Source organism: Perca fluviatilis, chromosome 1 (genome assembly GCF_010015445.1).
Source record: "Perca fluviatilis chromosome 1, GENO_Pfluv_1.0, whole genome shotgun sequence".
In the NCBI taxonomy this organism is placed as follows: Eukaryota; Metazoa; Chordata; class Actinopteri; order Perciformes; family Percidae; genus Perca; species Perca fluviatilis.
Window position 1 is genome coordinate 30019367 of NC_053112.1, and position 8664 is coordinate 30028030.

Sequence of the window (8664 nt, forward strand, 5' to 3'; positions counted from 1 at the left end):
CTACCAATACAATTATCTGCTTGTTCAGGTACACATTCAGCTAGTTGGAATAAAAAGAACACACCATTATAGGCCTGTTTAGTAAGATGGATGTGATAGCTGCGTTCCTACACTTATAAAACGCAATTCAATGTGGAAGTAATCCTGAAGTAATCCAAGTTCAATTTCAGAATTCAGAATACGTTACTCAGATTGAGTAACGTAACGGAATACATTACAAATTACATTTGTGGGCATGTATTCTGTATTCTGTAACAAAATACGTTTTGAAAGTATCCTTCCCAACACTGTCCATAACCTCCTACTCCAAAGGGAGACATTCTGGATCTACACCCTACATACAACCAGGAGGACTAAATGAGGACTTTGAGATTGTACCTTTTCTTTAAGTACTAATACACCTTTGATTCTGCCATGGTATTTATATTGATGATATTTGTATTGACAATTGTCTTCTGACTATGAGCTGGTAGAGTCAGGGACGGACTGGGGCTAAAAAACAGCCCTGGACTTTCTCCCAAATAGGCCCATCATCCGGCCATTCGCCCCTAGCGGTGCGCGACAGACACTAGCCAGGATGTCCTGATACTATGCCACAATGCTGTAGCCTATCAGACAAGGTATTCACAGCAAGTAACATCTCAGAACCAATGATGATAATTGGGGTTGTGTTTATTAATGAAGCCTCTTCAAATAAAAACAAAAAATGTACAATGCCATTACATCTCCATTGAAAATAAAATACAAATAATGAAATGTCACTGGCTACAGAAACCCCAAATTACACAAACTTGTAATTATAAAACAGTACAGAGTATTACTGACACTTTCAGAGATAAAGTAGGCTACTTGCTGTGCCTGAACATGGGGATTAGATATTATAGGCCTATACTAAAACTACACTGAGAGCGTTAGTTACTATATACTATAACTACTCAAATATAAATGTATATAATGTGTTGCTTTGTGTTAAAGAATTAGCATTGAATAACATATTTAATATTTTATCAATGTCATATTACATTCACATTACACTTTTGATTCATATTAAGGCTGCGAAATGATGAAAATGACTAGGCCCTATCAATTTTGTCTGTGAAGCTTTCACAAACAACCACCAGGTCTTTGCCAGTTCAAAAATAGTAGGCCTAAACGCAAATATGAAAGACAAGGAAAAACTGCACTCTGATGGAAGACAGACAGAAAGTGCAAGCTAAGGTCTTTTGGTTAAACTTTTGGTTAAATTTGGTGAATTATTTAGCCCACTTCCATGTTTGTTAGGACGTTTAGAGTGGTACCAATGCATGCCTGATGTTTTCCCATTTAATTCAATCATAGTCTTCATCCTAGCAGCAAAAGTGAGCTCACTACAACCTCTGAAATCACGGTCAACCCGCGATTCATTTCTAATGCGTTTAATGTTTCAAATTAACCTAACAGAAATTATTAAACACGTTAAGTTTGACAGCACTAAATGGCATCATTTTCATAATCATGATGCACACACCCATGTTGATAGCTGACTATGCAATTCGCTAAGATAGGGATAAAGGCAGCCTATTAGAATGTTTCCTGCTCCTGGCACTTACCAGTACCTTCTGCTGATGTGAAATTAACTCACGTCTAATGATGTAGGCCTACTCTTCTTCTTCAGTTTTATTTTTGCACATAGCATATAAGTGATTGTATTTGCGCCCCCTGCTGTTGGCTGTTAATATCGCTTTATTAGACTTTTATTTTGTGCCGACGGCCGTTGGTTGGACGGCCGTTCTGGACTTTTCCCGAACACATTGTCAGTCCGTCCCTGGGTAGAGTCACACTCATTTGTAATCTGCCAATAGAGACATAAGAAATGAGCATGCAGACCATTAATAATGACTCAATTGTTGGCTCCACATTATCATTTTCATGTAATTGTAGCTATTTAAATTTGAACACTCTAGTTGACTTAGTTCAGCAGTGAGGCTAGTGTTTTGTCATCTTAACAAGCCCTATTCTAAACTGCTGTTTTTTTAAATATATTTTGTAAATACATTTTATTCATGTCATTTTCTAAAAATATGTAAATTTGAATTGCATTTGAGAGTTACACCCACTTGGGTCACTTGTTTATACAACTACTTGCATCATTTTTAAATTGTAATAATGAGATCATTAGTATTTTTTGCCCTGTCGGAACAATATTTATAGGCTACTGTATGTAAATCTATGTCTGAATAATATCCCGATGTTTATTTCACATCACATGACCTCTAAACATGTGATATGATGAGAAGAGATAAGGATCATGTGTCACCATAATCAAATACACCTGAGGAAGATCAAATTTTGGGCCGAAACGTTTTGCCTGATCCTGCACTATTAAATATTTTTTCGGGCCATTTAACTGTTGTGCGGACTTTACCTTTTTTGAACAAATGCTGACATAAACGGACCCGTAATAACGACTTAAAATTTGGTGAGAGGAGGAAGACAAATTTAGTTTCATGTTAAAAACTGTAAGACCAGATACTTTAATATTAAAAAAATATTAATATTTTTAATTAGTAGTGATATTGAATGTTGAATCATGATGTTAGCTTTTTTATTTACATTTTCCATCAGAATATACAATATCTTCTCTGGATTTTAAACGTTTTAAATATATAAATAGTAATTTATCTAAAACTTATTTTGGGGGAAACGACTCAGCTTTATCTCAATGTTAAGAATTACATTCTCCCATCGTCTTTACTTTATTAAATCTATGTACACATTCATACCCCTGTATCTGTGCAGGTGAAGCCCTGACAAGTGTAGGAAAAGAATTTAAATCACTGTGTGGTAGAATTACTCGAGGCCATAGATACACTGAGTTTACAACATAACTGGGTTATGATAAAGATAAAATTAGTATTGAATAAAATGGGCAGGAGTATGGCTGTAGTTCGCCATTGTAGGAAATGCATACCGATTTGCATACGGAAAATTTTGGTGGAATCAATAGTTTTGTGTCATCTGGACTATTGTTCCATCATTTGTGCTGCAACTACAGAGAATAATTTAAACAGATTACAGATTGCACAAAATAAAGTTTCTCAGCTTGTCCTAAACTGTTCTTTTAGAACAAGTATTAGGGACATGCACAATCAGTTATCATGGCTTCATGTAAGAAGCAGAATTAATTATTCTCTTATTAAATTCTTAAAAAATATAATTATTACAAAAGTACCAGAAATTATTTATAAAAGATTGTCTTTCTTCAGTGACGTTCATACTCATTCCACTTGCCAATCAAGTGAAGGGCGTTTCTTGTTACCTGTCTGTCGAACAAATCAACTGCAAAGAACATTGTGTTATAGAACAATGGTGGCATGGAACTTGCTCCCGTTATTTTTGGTTTCAGAGAGGCACAATGTAAGTTTTTCCAAAAGACTGAGACTGTATTTATTTACTTTGGAGTAACTGTAATTATGTTATTAATAATGACTGTATAATGAGCTACGGCAATTGAAATGTGATTTTTATTTTATATTATACCCTGTGAGTGGTAATATTTTGTACATGGAAGAGCTTATATTGTTATATGGTTATGTTGTTATGTTAACTGTATATGTGTTATGTGGTGTTGTGTGTATGTTTGTTAGTTAGTTGATATAGAAGATGCTGGGTGCACTTCTGTATTTGTCTTCATTGTTGTACAGCTTTGATGTTAGTATTTTGGTAAAAATTGTTAAGACCCCAGGAAGAATAGCTGCTGCTTAATGGAGTAGCTAATGGGGATCTAAATAATAAACAAACAATAAACAATAATGGTAAAATTTAGTTTTTACATCACAGTTTAAAAAAGGTTCACAAAGTAATAAAGACAGAGCTTCTTCTTTGTCTAATAGCATAAAATTATGAAGTGATGACATTTTATATCCAAAAGGTCAAAAGTCAAGTTCACTATGACAGCATAATGTTCTGCAAAAAACACTTTTGTGACTGTTAATTTATTTTTGGGGCATTTTCGGGCCTTTATTTATAGAGGACAGCTGAAAACATGAAAGGGGAGAGAGAAGTGGAATGACACACAGTTCAGAGTCAAACCCACAGCCGCTGCCTCAAGGAGTAAACCTCTATATATGGGCGCCTGCTCTACCAGGTGAGCTAACCAGGCGCTCTTGTGGCTGTTATTTAACAGCATAACACAGGAACAGAAGGGAAGACATTTGGTCAGATACTGAATTGGTGACACTAATCTTGGGTGCCCACCTTGACGCTGTGTTGATTTTTTTGCCAAAATAAAATAATATTCACTTCATACCTTTTATTTACTGATTGGCGGAGCCATACAACTGCAAGGCGGTAATTAGGGCCCGAGTGCCGACAGCGGCAAATTGAAACTGAAGGAATTCTTCTTTCTTTTCCCACGCAATGATTCATATGTATCATGTCAAGACGTACAAAAAAGCTCACTGGAGCCATACCCTTAACGCAACAGGAAGTCCGCCATTTTGAATTTAAAGTTCGAAATTAGTGTGTTTTTGGCCATTTCCACATTTTATCAGATTGAAATTTGGTCTGTGCCATCTAAAGACGTTAAAGATGACAAACTTTTCGTCATAGGGCATGGCCGTGGCGGGGTGGCCATTTTGTGCGTTTCGCCAACAAAACGGGAAGTGGGTAGTATGATGAAAAAAGTGATAAAAAAAGTCATCGTACAATATGTCAAAAAATTATAAAAAGACATAGTATAACATGTCAAAAATGGTCATAGTATAGCATGTTGAAAAAAGTGATTAAAGTCATAGTATAGTATGTCGAAAAAAGTGATAAAAAAAGTCAAAGTATAGTATGACGAAAAAAGTGATAAAAAAGTCATAGTATAGTATGTTGAAAAAAGTCATAAAATATGTCAAAAAAAGCAGTAAAAAGTCATAGTATAGTATGTCGAAAAAAGTCATAGTTTAGTATGTTGAAAAAAGTCAAAGTATAGCATGTAGAAAAAAGTTATAAAAATGTCATAGTATGTTGAAAAAAGTCATAGTTTAGTATGTTGAAAAAAGTCATAGTATAGCATGAAGAAAAAAGTTATAAAAATGTCATAGTATGTCGAAAAAAGTCATAGTTTAGTATGTTGAGAAAAGTCATAGTATAGCATGTAGAAAAAAGTTATAAAAATGTCATAGTATGTTGAAAAAAGTCATAAAAACGTCATAGTAGAGCATGTCGAAAAAAGTCATAGTATATAGCATGTTGATGAAAAATTACAAAAAAGGCACAGTATAGTATGTCGAAATAAGGGATAAAAAAGTCATAGTAAGGTATGTTGAAAAAGGGATTGAAAGTCTGAACCCCTCGCTCTGAAAACCAGTGTCAACCTTGTTGAGCTACAGTTCCTCCTTGTTAACCTACAGTTCCTCCTTGTTAACCTAGGACACAAACTAATGAGCTGATCATTTCAGACAGGTGTGTTGATGCTCAGACACATCTAAAACACACAGAGAAGGTGTCTAAAGCACAATTGCTGGTTAGGTATAAGATATTTAGCTTTTAACTTCTGGGCATTGAACTCACAACCTTTGGGTTAGAAGGGAAGAACTGATCTCAGTGAGCTATGACCTGGTAACAATGTTGCTGTCAGAAATGTATTAATTTAGAAAAATACTGAGAATTTGTAAACCCTGTCTTGTAAGGTCTGTAATGTTGAAAAAAACTGACAAAAAGGCACAGTATATTATGTCAAAAAAAGTCACAGTACAGTATGTTGAAAAAAGTGATAAAAAAGTCATAGTATAGTATAACGAAAAAGTGATAAAACAGTCATAGTGTAGTTTGTTGAAAAAAGTCAGTATTGTACGTCAGAAAAAGTCATAATTTAGCATGTACAAAAAAAGTGACAAAAAAGGCATAGTATAGTATGTCAAAAAGGGTCATAGTATAGCATGTAAAAAAAGTAGTAAAAATACACATAGTATGTCGAAATAAAGCAATAAAAAAGTCATCATAGAATGTCAAAAAAGGTCACAGTACAGTATGTCGAAAAGAGAGATAAAAAAGTCATAGTATAGTACGATGAAAAAGTGAAAAAAATGTCATCGTATAGCATATAGTATTATGTTCAAAAAAGTGATAAAATACTCTTCGTATACTTTGTTGAAAAAAATTATAAAACAGTCATAGTAGAGTTTGTTGAAAAAAGTCATAGTATAGTGTGTTGAAAAAAGTGATAAAAAAGTCATTGTATAGCATGTCAAAAAAAGTGATAAAAAAGTCGTAGTATTATGGCAGAAAAAGTCATAGTACAAAAAAAGTGACAAAAATGTCATAGTATAGTATGTCATAAATGGTCACAGCATAGAATGTGGAAAAAAGTATATAGTATATTGAAAAATGTCATAATATAGTATAGAATATGTCAATGTCAAAAAAGTCACAAGAAGTAATAGTATGTCTTAAAAAGTCATAAAAAGTATTTCATAAAATGTCATAAAAAGTATAGTATGTTATACTGTTAACATTTCACAACAAATTCATAGTATGTCAAAAATGTCAATAAAAGTCATAGCATAGTATGTCATAAAAATATAAAGTCATAGTAAAGTATGTCATAAACATTTCATTAAAAAGCCATAGTATAGTATAAATAAGTCACAAATAATGCATAGTATAGTAGTTCATAAATTATCATAGGATAGTTTGTCATAAAAAGTAATAGTATATCATGTCATTTAAAATATAAAAATGTCATAGTATGGTGTCATAACAATGTCATAAAACGTGATAGTATAGTATGTCATAAAAATGTCATAATACAGTATGTTATGACCTGGCTCTGGGACCATGACAAATAAGAGAAAACGCATGCGAGGAGTAAACTAAATGAAAGGTAAACTAGAATACTGCAGAACGCAACTATACAGAAAACAGGAAGGAACTTCAAAATAACATTTTGTGTTGACAGGGGAAAGGAATATGGGCTGAAATATGTGCCACCAGAAACTGAATTTGAATCATTTATATTTGAATTTGAATTGCTAAACTTGAATAATTGCATTGAAAAACTGAATTTGAATCACATAATTTGAAATTGTATTGTTTAATTTGAATCATTGCATTGAAAAACTGAATCTGAATTTGATCCTCACTGAATATTCAACTCTCTATATATCCTCACATTCAGTTCTCACAATTCAGATTCAGATCACCAAATTCAATTTCAAGTTACTGAGACAGACATCCGGAGTTGGAGGATGAAGGAAGAGCAATCGATCGCAGATCGATAGATAGAGTTCAGTGGCGCAGGATCATCAGCACTAAAGATGCCAAACTGAGCTGCTTATGGATGTTCGAACGACAGAAATAAAAAAACAGTAAGGATAACATTGAAATGAGGAAGAAGTGCTTGCCTCGCCTTGACCCAGAGACTTATATATATATATATATATATATATATATATATATATATATATATATATATATATATAGCCACTGCTCTACTATCTCATAGATTAATCCATCACTATTGATTGAAAAAACACTTTTTGCACCCAACAATGCTGAAGTCAGAAAAAGATCTGCACACTGTACTAACAGCTCCCGGTAGATTTAATGTAACAGAGCACTGCAATCTAATGAAGATCCTTGTCAGGCATCGTCATATTATAAAGGTCAGGTATCTTTCATGCTGAAGAAGAGGTCGTCCAGATTAGGTTGGCATGGCTGACTCAACAGCAGACTATTGCAGGTCGGAGTAGACTACTGCATGTTCTCAACGATTTCAAATACTGAAATTAAGTGGGGAACAAGTTTGAAGGTGGCTCCACTTTGAGGAGCTTGCCAGATATGCCCTCTGGACGGGAGTCAGACTGGAAGATTCAGGGTTCTCGTTGGCAGAGATCGCTGTGGAAGTCTCAAAGTGACTCAGTGGCAATGTGCTTAGGTTTATGAATTGGGTGGGAAATGCTAAGTGTTCTGGATATCACAAGCTGCCATTGTTGACACTGTTGTAATTAGGATTCACGAGGATACGAGCTTGCACCTTAATTTACTGCAATACTCAAATAGCTCCATTTTCCACCAAAGAAGGTGTCCATGTTCCAGACAGACATACAGGTCTGTCTGGAAGTTATGCAATTAGTACATATGTAAAAGTTCATCTCAATGTCTGTATGTTCTGTTGTGTCTGCCTTTGTTAAATCTTCTGTTCTGTTATAAGATTACAGCCAATGATTAACCCCTCTCCCTCACCCCCTCCTCTACCACCACCACCAATGAAATTAAAAATCAACCACACTAGCCTGTGTAGTGGGAGGCAACTGCAATAAACACTTCTACAAAAAAAGAGTCCGTGCAGTAGAGTATTACGGTATGAGCGCACAGTCAACAACCATGGAGGAAGATAGTGTTGGTTTGTTACTTACTGACTTTCACATCTTCCCAGTTAAACCATTCCCATTATATTTCCCTATTTGTTACTGTCTCACATCTGTCTTACATCAGTTTAAGACTTAGAATATTTTGTTTTTCTTTGAGAAATACTTTGTTTTTCGGTATCCCTTTCAGTAAACAATAACACTAACAATGAATGATGAAAGCTGATGTAGTTAGGTAATGATGATGATAATAATAATCTCCCCCTCATCATTATGTAGGCTTAGCAATGCTTCAATAAAGGAAAAACCATACAGAATAAATGCA